Source organism: Danio rerio, chromosome 20 (assembly GCF_052040795.2).
Source record: "Danio rerio strain M-AB ecotype USA chromosome 20, GRCz13ab, whole genome shotgun sequence".
Classification (NCBI taxonomy): domain Eukaryota; kingdom Metazoa; phylum Chordata; class Actinopteri; order Cypriniformes; family Danionidae; genus Danio; species Danio rerio.
In genome coordinates, this window is record NC_141040.1 from 23,640,579 (window position 1) to 23,653,653 (window position 13,075).

Sequence of the window (13,075 nt, forward strand, 5' to 3'; positions counted from 1 at the left end):
TGATTTAATCTCACGAGATCTTGTCACATCTCTAATGACTACTCAAACTGTATATTAAACAGAATAGCAGAAAAGAAGCATCAGATTAAAAAGCAAAATTCACTCAGGAGTGAAACACCACCATGCTGTGGTGCGCTTTATCTACAGTTGTTATCATTTAATGAAATAAAAGTCAATGGAATTTGCTATATTTTATTCATATATAAGCTTTGATATTTTGTTTCAATTTATGAATTATACTGCACTGTTAGACCTTACCGGGGTTTTTTACAGTAGAATACTGGCAACACTGTTGCCAGCCACTCACTGTAAAAGTTTGGTTACAGTGAGTGGCTGGCAACAGTGTTGCCAGTTATTTACTGTAACTGAACCATTACAGTGAGTGGCTGGCAACAGTGTTGCCAGTTATTTACTGTAACTGAACCGATACAGTGAGTAGCTGGCAACAGTGTTGCCAGTTAATTACTGTAATAGAGCAGCAGTGGTAACTAACTGGAAACTGTGTACAGTTAATTACTGTATTGTAGTGTTACAAATCACAGCATTATACTGCATACACATTAATAGTATGTCATATATAGTTATTGTAGTGTTACTAAAATTAATCAGTATTCTTAGCTGTTATTTAAAAATAGAAGGCATAACATTTTTCAGACAAATTGATTTTATTGTTTTGGCACGAAACAAATAACAGAAAAAGTATAACAAAATTAAGAAATCAGCAGATATAAATATTGTCTTGCATATTACAGGTCTGCACAGTAAGGCTGCGGTCACACTAACATTAGAGCAAGCAAAATTCTGTCATACTGCACTGCGAAGTGGAATTAAACAAAGCGAGTAGTGGAATTAAACAAAATAATTAGAGATTGAAAAAGCAAGCCAGAGAGGTCATATTTTGATCTTTGATTGGTATCAAGCAATCACATGATGTGATTTCGCATGTCAGCGTTCTCCAAGCTTGAACTTTCCAATGCTGCGAATTATGAAATTTGTCACATGAGCTACTGTATCATTCCAGGTCTGCGGTACTCACATGTGTATGAATGGAAGTCTATAGGGAGAAAAGTGCAGTGTGACCTGGACTTTAAGCTGTAACTCTAATTAAACACACCTGATTAAACTAATTAAGGCTTGTTAGAAATCTACAGGTAATGTTGAAGCAGGGTGGGTACTAAACTCTGCTGCCCTGCAGTTCTCCAGGAACTTGGAGTTTGACCCCCATGGTATACAGCAGGGGTGCTCAATCCTGTTCCTGGAGATCTACCTTCCTGCAGATTTCAGTTGCTACCCATATCAAACACACCTGCCTGTAATTATCAAGTGGTGTTCAGGTCCTAATTAATTGGTTTAGGTGTGTTTGATATGAATAGCAACTAAAATCTGCAGGAAGGTAGATCAGCAAATGAACTGCAAAAAACACAACATAATTATTTTAAATTTTAAAGTTTTAAATAATTAAAAACTGTGTTAAATCTCAATAAAAAGTTTAAAGTAATTATAAAAAATAAAAATAAAGTTGGCAACACCGAAAAACCAAAGGATCCAATCTTTTATTGTTATAATTATCTCATGACAACAAACTTTTCTATTGTTTCTAATATAAATTCATAGGTGGAAACACTGCTCTGAAAAATACTTAGTAACAAACTCACAACCTGGGACCGGACAGTGGAGCTTTTGTGTGTGGATGACTATGTGTATCATGTTTTTGTGATTCCCTGTGATAATGTGCACAAGTTACCTTACTGAGATGAAGGAATTTAATTTTGGCTTAGTTGTCAGAAAGATACATACAACTGTTAGCATCTGTACATTATGGCAGTATGCAATATCCAATAAATACTTGAACAAAAGTAATGTAAGAAGTTATACGAGGAGAGGCTAACTAGCTAACAATGTAGCTTTCAAGTACACAGTTCAAGATAACAACAATATAACTTAAAACACAGCCTTATTTTAGAAACCCTCAAAAACATTTGAACACATTTTACTTACTCATTGTAGATTCTTATTTAAAGCCTAAAACATATCAGACTCTACATCTGAATTGATGGACAGAGAATAGAGCACACTCAGCAGTAAACAAATCAAACACCTGGCTCCCTTAAAGGGCCAGCATTTTCTGAAAACTATTTCTAACACCTTTGTGTTTAGAATAAGAAAGACAGCCTGTGGGAGTGTGTGGTGATGCCTAAATCATTATTTTCTGCCTTTAAAATGCACGTCTCTATAAATAGCAACATAAACCATCAGAGAATTTATTAGAATTAATTCTTTGCACTACACAATTTCATACAAAGTCTACTCCTTTTACAGTAAAATAATGTGTTAATAAATAATAAATGTTTTCTTTTATTACAGCAAAACACTGGCTATTTTACAGTTATTTACTGCACAATCTACAGAGTAACAGTGCAGTTATACTAATTAAACACACCTGATCAAACTAAATCTAAAAGTAGTGTGTTGATGCAGGGCTGGAACTAAATTCTGCTGGACTGCGGCCCTCCAGGAGTTTGACATCCCTGGTACTTAGCATATTTTCAAAGGAATTGCCTACATTTATCACAATCATGCACATATCATTGAATAAAAACAATAAAAATATACAAACGTCATCCAGAGCAAAAAAAATAAAAATAAATAAATAATCTGATCCTCATGTTGTTCCAAACCTGTAGTAATAATAATAATAATAAAAACAACAAATAACCTGATTAATACATTTATTTAGGAAAGTCTTTATACTATACTGTGAATGTCATTTTTAACCTACTTCATTTGAAGTTTTCCAAACAAATTCATTGAGTCTCTGCGAAAATGTATGTACGTGCTGTTTAAGATATTTTTTAAATAACACATTTTTACTAGTTAATTAGCAAAATACTAATATTCAGCTTAAAGTGCAATTTAAAAGCTTAACTATTGGCTAAACTAGGCAAATTAAATTAATTATAGAAAAGTAAACAAAGTTATAAAAATGATTGTGATAATTTGGTTGCTCTGTGTGAATATTTTTGCCTTTAAATGCATCTCGTCGATATCTTTACCTTTTAATTAGCTCTGTGACATTGACATTGGTTGACTCCTGATACTCAATGTTAAAAACATAAAAGGAACCAAAGAAATTTAGCTTATCATCAATGCATTGTCTCACTTTCTCCTCAATACTGACCATACACATACCAAAACTGAACAGTATATATATATATATATATATATATATATATATATATATATATATATATATATATATATATATAGCAACATAAAGCAGTACATGGGGTAATAATGGTTGAGCAGTAATTTACCATTTATTATCACAGTAACTATCTGTAATGGGTACATAAAGTAAATTACTGTAATTTATTCTTTGCACTACAAAATTTCATACAAATCCTGCTCCTTTTACAGTAAAATACTGTTTCCTTTTAATACAGCAAAACACTGGCTATTTTACAGTTATTTACTGCATAATCTACAGTAAGGGTTAACAGTGTGCTGTATGAAACCAATATCACTAACAACCACAGTGGTATGCTCGAATAATATTACTCAAATATGTTTCGCCCTGTTTAATCCTATGACAGTACCAGCAGTGCCAGTGACCCATTGCTTTCTTCATTTAGTCTGCATCAGACCTTTCACGGCAGGAGAAATAAAAATGTTTTCTGTCTGTGCTCCTTCAGTTCAGTCATACTCTCGAGACCAAGAGAACCATGTAGAATTGTTGTTCCTAAATATAACAAGAGCAGCACAGTGATACATCCAACATCCAACTGTATTAAACAAAAAAAAAGTGAACACCTGCATGGATGTACTCAGCTCTTCTGCAAGAGTATAGCAGTTTCTCTGAGCTCTGGCAGAAGGCTTATTATTGGATTTTTTTTCTCTCATTTTTTTTCTTTTTTTGCCCAGAGGGTAATAAAGCAGTGAAGGTAACAGCCCACAGGAATGAAAAAGAAGCCAGCAGACCCACCGTGCCTCATCTGCCAATGTATACTTATCTGTACCCCACAATTTCATATTCCCCTCCAGATCACCTTCAGATTTCCTATGTATCTCAACATACTGAAAAAAAGAGAAGACATGCTCGAGTGGCTTCAGAAGTGGAGGGATGAATTCTGTCTCTATCTTGTCAGAAGTCAAGCTATGAAGGCCGTCCTGAAGAGCTCTCACATTTCCCTCTGGGCATAATTAAATCAGTCTCTCAGGTAAAGGCATTCAAGTGGCTTATACTGTATAAGGAGAGCTCTTTTTTTTAGCCAGTCAGTATAAAATTGTACTAAGTATTCATTATTGCATACTGTATACAGTACGTACCTTGGGTATCAACTACAATTTGAAAAAAAATGGGAAATGTGCATATGTTTGTGGGAAGAATGTTTGCTTTAGAATTGTGCTCTGTTTTCAGTTTGTTGTGATTTCCATTTACAAAGCTCCAGAAAAATGCTAAATATGATTTATATTTTTTATTATTATAAATATTATTTTGCCTATAGGTTGTTAGGGATCATGTTAAAGGGCTATATGACAACAGTGCATAATCACCATATTGCCTGCAGAAAATGCACACCTTGATCTGATGTGGTAGAGAAGACACTGGCAAACGTTTTTATTATTTATTTATTTATTATTATTTTGCTGTTTTTTCAGTTAAGGGTTGCAGCTGGAAGTGCATTTGCTGTGTAAAACGTGTGCTGGATAAGTTGATGGTATATTCTGCTGTGGTGACCCCAGATTAATAAAGGAACAAAGCAGAAAAGAAAATGAATGAATGGGTTTTTTTTTTTTTTTTTGGCACATAAGTATTCTTGGAGCTTGAAATTATTAATGTTAAACCTTTGAAGTCACATGAAATCGTTTGGCAATGTTTTTGGCTTTTCTGGACTTTAAATGACTGTCTATGGAAGATGAGACAGCTCATGGATTTCATCAGAAGTATCTAAATTTGTTTTCTGAAGATGAATGAAGGTGTCATGTTTGTAACTAACAGTGGAACTACCAGAATTCTAGTACTAATGGCCATAGTGGTCATTCTGACCATTCTCAAATAAGACATTATATTGTCACGTCACATTTATATTCAAAGCTACTATTGCAATAATATAATTAAACTTCGAATAGCATGAATATTCATACTTTATGAAGTAATTTCCTTAAAATTAAAACCTTTTTGACAATGCAGCATATAAATGCGTATGAGTTATTGGACCACCCGTGAAGGTTTCGCTGTCGCAATTCACTTTCCCAAGGTTTTTTGCACAAGCAAGGTTTTTTTCATTGCACTAAATACAGTGGGAGTGCTGTCGCCTCACAGCAAGAAGGTCGTTGGTTCAAGCCTCAGCTGGGTCGTGTTTTTTCTTGTGAATAATACCCTCAGAAGCTGTTGACATGGAATTAAACCAGATTTTGATAAAAACGAAATCTGAAAAAAAAATGTTGTGTAATAACAATGGAATGACATAAGGAGAATGTACTGAATCTGAATCTACTGCAATGTATTTAATATTTTATATAAAAGGCAGCTTAAAGATGCCTCTTATATGGAAAATGAAGTCATTAGATTTGTTTTTTTTTTTTGCATACATGGATTTCCTTGGTTGATGGTTCATCAACATCTGATGAAAATTTTATGTCTACGGCACCTTTGGAAATATGTTTTCTGAGAAAATGGTGACATGTTTGATATTTATTTCCCCCACTGTATGCTGTTTTTAAAGACATGCCTGAAGTTGTTTGTTTTTGCTATCAGAAAGTTATGTTTTTGTTAGCAGCAAGATGCTAACCTACAGTCTTAGAAACAAAAGTACGTGATTTGTCACTGGAATGGTATACCTTTTCAAAAGGTACAAGTTTGTACCTAAAAGGTCCATATTAATACTTCAAGGGTACATATTAGTACCTAAAAAGTACAAAAGTCTTCCTCTTAAAATTTGTAGGTACTAATATATAATTCTGAGATAGCAATATAGACCCTTCAAGTATAAATGTTTTCCTTTTGAAAAGGTACCACCTCAATGACAGCTCTCGTACCTTTATTTCTGAGAGTGTAGCCAACAGAGGCAAACATATGAGCATGGGGGAAATAGCACCTAAAACTACAATGGTTGCAGTAATGGATCCTCAGAACTCTTTTGTGTTTTGTAAGTTTAGTAAAATTACAATGTTACAACAATTAAATATACTGAAATTCAGGAAGAATCAGGGTATTATAGATTTGCGGGTTGTATTTTTTAAAATATAAAATTATATAAGTATATAAATAATACTATAAGGCAGGTCTGAAGGCAACATGGGATCCAACCTGGTACTAACAAGGTATAGCTATTAAAGTATAGCCTTTTAAATTGCATATGCAACATGAAAAAAAAAAACTTTTGATGCTTATTTAAACTACTCATTTAAAATAGGTTAGGGGGGGGGGTTGGGTGCTGAGGGGTTGTTTTGTGTTCAATCCACTTAAATTTGTAAAAACTATTAATTTAACCTAATTTGTGTTGGGATATCATGAAGTAATTTTTGAAACCCAGCATTTTCTAAAGTAAATGCTTGCATTTGCAAATAACAGTTAAGAAAATTATTATTTTCTTTTTTTTTTTTTTTACTGGAGTATAAATGCATGATGGTGTGTGTATGCTTTGCATCATTTTCCACACATAAGGCTCTAGTACCAAGCCATGACAAGCTACAGTAAAACACACCCCAGCACCACACTCATTGCCTTCACAAAGTGGCTAGTCCTGAGACTCACTTAAGAAGACAAGATGATGGCTGAAATATGAAGCACGAATTATGAGCTATGGTTTAAAATTGGTTTAAAATGTCAGGCATCTACTATCCGTAAGACAGAGACGTGTTAAAAATAGAGCTCTAAATTGATCTTCAAATGTCTCCTATGAAAATTGTTTTGTAAAGGTTTCTACTCAGGCGTGTTTAGTTATGCAGACAAAAAAAAAAAAAAAACTTCAGTCATTAACGGTTCTCCAAGCGACATCAGCCATATGTTGATAATTATGCAGCTCTGGGTTGTGTTGACATGCTGCTGTTTCCTTACATGTCATGATCTATTTTTATATGACTGGCTTATTTATTTAAAAATAATAATAATAATAATAATAATAATAAATTCAGTTTATCTAGCTTTTCAGGAAAAAAAAATAATTATTGTTAGAGGATCTTAAAGTCTGTTTACTTAATATACACTGTTAACCCTTACTGTAGATTATGCAGTAAATAACTGTAAAATAGCCAGTGTTTTGCTGTAATAAAAGGAAACAGTATTTTACTGTAAAAGGAGCAGGATTTGTATGAAATTTTGTAGTGCAAAGAATAAATTACAGTAATTTACTTTATGTACCCATTACAGATAGTTACTGTGATAATAAATGGTAAATTACTGCTCAACCATTATTACCCCATGTACTCTGATGCTTTATGTTGCTATATATGTATATATAACAGTATATATATATATACTGTTCAGTTTTGGTATGTGTATGGTCAGTATTGAGGAGAAAGTGAGACAATGCATTAATGATAAGCTAAATTTCTCTGCAGCCATCTTTGTGTTTTCTTTGGTTCCTTTTATGTTTTTAACATTGAGTATCAGGAGTCAACCAATGTCAATGTCACAGAGGTAATTAAAAGGTAAAGATATCGGCAAAAAAAGGCAAAAATATTCACACAGAGCAACCAAATTATCACAATCATTTTTATAACTTTGTTTACTTTTCTATAATTAATCTAATTTGCCTAGTTTAGCCAATAGTTAAGCTTTTAAATTGCACTTTAAGCGGAATATTAGTATTTTGCTAAATAACTAGTAAAAATGTGTTATTTATAAATATATCTTAAACAGCACGTACATACATTTTTGCAGAGACTCAATTAATTTGTCTGGAAAACTTCAAATGAAGTAGGTAAAAGTGGCATTAACAGTATAGTATAAAGGCTTTCCTAAATAAATGTATTAATCAGGTTATTTTATTTATTTATTTATTTTTATTACTACAGGTTTGGAACAACATGTGGATAAGATTATTTATTATTATTATTATTATTTATTTATTTATTTTTTTGCTTTGGATGAAGTTTTTATATTTTTATTGTTTTTATTCAATGATATGTGCATGATTGTGATAAATGTAGGCAGTTTCTTTGAAAATATGCTATGTACCAGGGATGTCAAACTCCTGAAGGGCTGCAGCCCAGCAGAATTTAGTTCCAGCCCTGCTTCAGCACACTACCTTTAGATTTAGTTTGATCAGGTGTGTTTAATTAGTATAACTGCACTGTTACTCTGTAGATTGTGCAGTAAATAACTGTAAAAAACAATGATTTAGGCACACTCACACACACACTCCCACAGGCTGTCCGTCTTATTTTAAACACAAAGGTGTTAGAAAGAGTTTTCAGAAAATGCCGGCCCTTTAAGGGAGCCAGGTGTTTGATTTGTTTACTGCTGAGTGTGCTCTCTGCTATGTCCATCAATTGAGATGTAGATTCTGATATGTTTTAGGCTTTAAATAATAATCTACAATGAGTAAGTAAAATGTGTTCAAATGTTTTTGAGGGTTTCTAAAATAAGGCTGTGTTTTAAGTTATACTGTTGTTATCTTGAACTGTGTACTTGAAAGCTACATTGTTAGCTAGTAAGCCTCTCCTCATATAACTTCTTACATTACTTTTGTTTAAGTACAGTATATGTATTTATTGGATATTGCATACTGCCATAATGTACAGATGCTAACAGTTGTTTGTATCTTTCTGGCAACTAAGCCAAAATTAAATTCCATCATCTCTGTAAGGTAACATGTGCACATCATCACAGGGAATCACAAAAACATGATACACATAGCCATCCACACACAAAAGCTCCACTGTCCGGTTGTGAGTTTGTTACTAAGTATTTTTCAGAGCTGTGTTTCCACCTATGAATTTATATTAAAAACAATAAAAAAGTTTGTTGTCATGAGATAATTATAACAATAAAATATTGGATCCTTTGGTTTTTCAGTGTTGCCAACTTTATTTTTGTTTTCTACAATTATTTTAAACTTTTTATTGAGAGTTGACACAGTTTTTAGTTATTTAAAACTTTAAAATTTAAAATAATTATTTTGTGTTTTTTGCTGTTCAGTTTTTTTTTTTTTTTTTTTTTTTTTTTTTTTGCATGGTCAGCATTGAGGAGAGAGTAACACATTTCACTGCAGCACTTTGTGTGTGTGTGTGTGTGTTTATTGGATATGTGATTGTGATAAATGTTGGCAGTTGCTTTAAAAGTATTGCTAATACCAGGGGTTCTCAATCCTGTACCTGGAGATCTACCTTTCTGCAGATTTCAGTTGCTATCCATATAAAACACACCTGAACCAATTAATTAGGACCTGAACACCACGTGATAAAAACAGGCAGGTGTGTTTGATATGGGTAGCAACTGAAATCTGCAGAACAGAGTTTAGTACCCACCCTACTTCACAATTACCTGTAGAATTCTAACAAGCCTTAATTAGTTTGATCAGGTGTGTTTAATTAGAGTTACAGCTTAAAGTCCCGGTCACACTGCACTTTTCTCCCTATAGACTTCCATTCATACACATGTGAGTACTGCAGACCTGGAATGATACAGTAGCTCATGTGACAAATTTCATAATTTGCAGCATTGGAAAGTTCAAGCTTGGAGAACGCTGAATGCGAAATCACATCATGTGATTGCTTGAGACCAATCAAAGATCAAAACATGACCTCTCTGGCTTGCTTTTTCAATCTCTAATTATTTTGTTTAATTCCACTCCTCGCTTTGTTTAATTCCACTTCGCAGTGCAGTATGACAGAATTTTGCATGCTCAAACATTAGTGTGACCGCAGTCTTACTGTACAGACCTGTAATATGCAAGACAATATTTATATCTGCTGATTTCTTAATTTTGTTAAACATTTTCTGTTATTTATTTGTTTGGTGCCTAAATAATGAAATAAATTTGTCTGAAAAAATGTTATGCCTTCTATTTTTAAATAACAGCTAAGAATACTGATTAATTTTAGTAACACTACAATAACTATATATGACATACTATTAATGTGTATGCAGTATAGTGCTGTGATTTGTAACACTACAGTACAGTAATTAACTGTGCACAGTTTCCAGTTAGTTACCACTGCTGCTCTATTACAGTAATTAACTGGCAACACTGTTGCCAGCTACTCACTGTATCGGTTCAGTTACAGTAAATAACTGGCAACACTGTTGCCAGCCACTCACTGTAATGGTTTAGTTACAGTAGAATACTGGCAACGCTGTTGCCAGCCACTCACTGTAATGGTTTAGTTACAGTAGAATACTGGCAACGCTGTTGCCAGCCACTCACTGTAATGGTTCAGTTACAGTAATTAACTGGCAACACTGTTGCCAGTTACTTACTGTAACTAAACTTTTACAGTGAGTAGCTGGCAACAGTGTTGCCAGTATTCTACTGTAAAAAACCCCGGTAAGGTCTAACAGTGTAGGCGACAGATTAATTAGTTGTCATTTAGCTAAAGGTTTATGGTCTTAAAGGAACAGTTAAAAAAAAATACTCTTTTTTTTTTTTCTATCACGGCACTCATTGCTATTGTAAATGAGCAAATCCTTTTTTGTGTGTGTAATGACACTGTTCAGACAATGACATTCAAACCACTCCTGTAGGGCTGTGCAGTGATATGACAAAATTTAATCTAGAAATCGAATAGCGATACAGATCATGATATAGCACAATTTCAGTAAATTAATTCAATTGATAGCATACATACATACATACATACATACATACATACATACATACATACACAAACAAACAAACAAACACACACACACACACACACACACAACGCAAACAGCCTAGTGGTTAGTGCATCAACACATAGCAAGGTGCTCATGGCGACATGAGTTCGATTCCCGGCTCAAAGTTCTTTGCCGATCCTTCCCCTATCTATGCTCCCTACACCTTCCAGTCTGTGAAATCTCCACTGTCCTATCCCAATAAAGGTGAAAACCCCTTAAAAAAAATTATTAAAAAAATAAATAATAAGTTTGGGATCAGTAGAATTTTGAAATGTTTCAAAATTGCTTCTTCTGCTCACCAAGGCTGCATTTATTTAATCAGAAATAAATGGTAACAAATGGTAAAATTGTGAAATGTTATTGTACTATAAAATAAGATAAAAATAATTGTATTTAAATTATTAAATAAAATTAATTTAAAAAAAAATTTAAACGGACCCCGAACTTTTGACCAGTAGTGTATATATTACATTCACATGTTAAATGAAACACTCAGATATTTGCTCATTCATTTGTGACCATATTTCTCGCTTCATTTAAAACATCAGGGCAAAGTTTTGGGGTTAGGGTTAGGGTTAGTATAAGCTGACATGTAGTTGCAAAGTTTTGTGTAGTCAGTTAAATGTCTGTTTAGCAGCAGTATCAACAGATATTAAGCAGACAGTCTACTAATACCCACATCGACCATCATATATTATTTATAAATATAGACTTTTCTTAAAAACTAATGATTACTGGTGCAAAAAATAAATAAATAAAATGTACAAATTTAAAATAGTGATATGTAACTGTAACGCGGTCAAAACCTTGCACTTAATCTTAAAATATTCATCAGTCAAAGTTAAGCGTTCGACAGCCTTTAAATATAATGCAAGTTATACACTTCAGATTTCATAAGACTGAGTGTTGGTGGAACATGACTTCACTATAACTGTCATGCAGAAACTGTGGCCATATCAAGAATGACAGCTGTGCTTCAGCTGTGTGATAAATCGCAGATTGATGCTCTCACAGTATTGCTAAAAAGCCTTTGGTCAATTTGATAAGTTTTATATGAACCTGGTTACATTAGTCTTTAAAAACGTAAATATTTTTTTGTCCTTCATGACAGGCCATTCATTTTTAAAATCTCTTACACCAAGGCAAAGCACTCTAACCCCTTAACTGAAATAAACTGAACAGTAACTACCTTAATAATCTCAGTATCAGTAAGCAGCAAATTAAACGTTTATTAGAGCAAAAGTTGTAGTTAATAGTAATCATGTTATCATTATTTGTTGCTCAGCATCTTGATATTCAAACTACACAATATACCTGCACGTGACTCGTCTGAAAGCATGTCATATACAAGTAAATATGACTCAATTATTCCAAGTACGTGTCCCATCAGTGTTTATGCAGACTCATGATTGGCGTGGAACTGCAGTGCTGGTGTGAATGTAATCCTGCATATCTGCTCTCACGCAGCACTGAAGAGGAGCTGTCAGTCAGAAAACGCCAGCCGGCTGGCATCATTAACACTGACCCAAGGGAACAGGTTTTCTGCTGTGGCACTGGAAGATAAGCGCATTAACTTTAGCATATGCGTGTGCAGAGCATATGGGAGACTGTATGTGTATGTTGTGCTCATTATCTCTGCTACTGAAGATCAGTCTGGTGTGGCGTCACTGCAGGTTCTGAAAGCAATACATCCATTACCTTACATTGATCTGTTTGCTTGTTTCCCAAAAGCACAATTAAGCCCAAAAGAAAACTTCAGTTTTGGACATGAACATTTACAGACAAATTCACAGAGTATTCCATTTGATATTGTGCTTAATATTTTGAGCACTAAAAAATGTCATATCATTTTTAGTGTGTGTGTGTGTGCTATTTCTTTATAGAGCTGTTAAAATGTGTTACTCTGTTAAATTAGATTTTCTTTTAATTAGCTTATGTCAACAATATTTTTGTTCCATCTTATTTGTTCTCAACCTTATTTGTTTTTCTCTTCATATAAGTGATGAAAAGTCTTTGTGCTTATCTTTTTTTTGTATGCAAAATCTCTTTACTGGAGGGGTAAATGGCATTGTAGACAACACCAATCCGATCTTTTAGAATATGAATTACATTTATTTTACCAAACTTTCACATTTTAAGAGGTGGAAAGAGTACAGATTCTTTTTACTCAAGTCAAAGTACTGTTTTGTTGATAAAATAACACCAAAGTACTGTCAAAAACTATTCAGAGTACTAGTTATCTTCAAATAA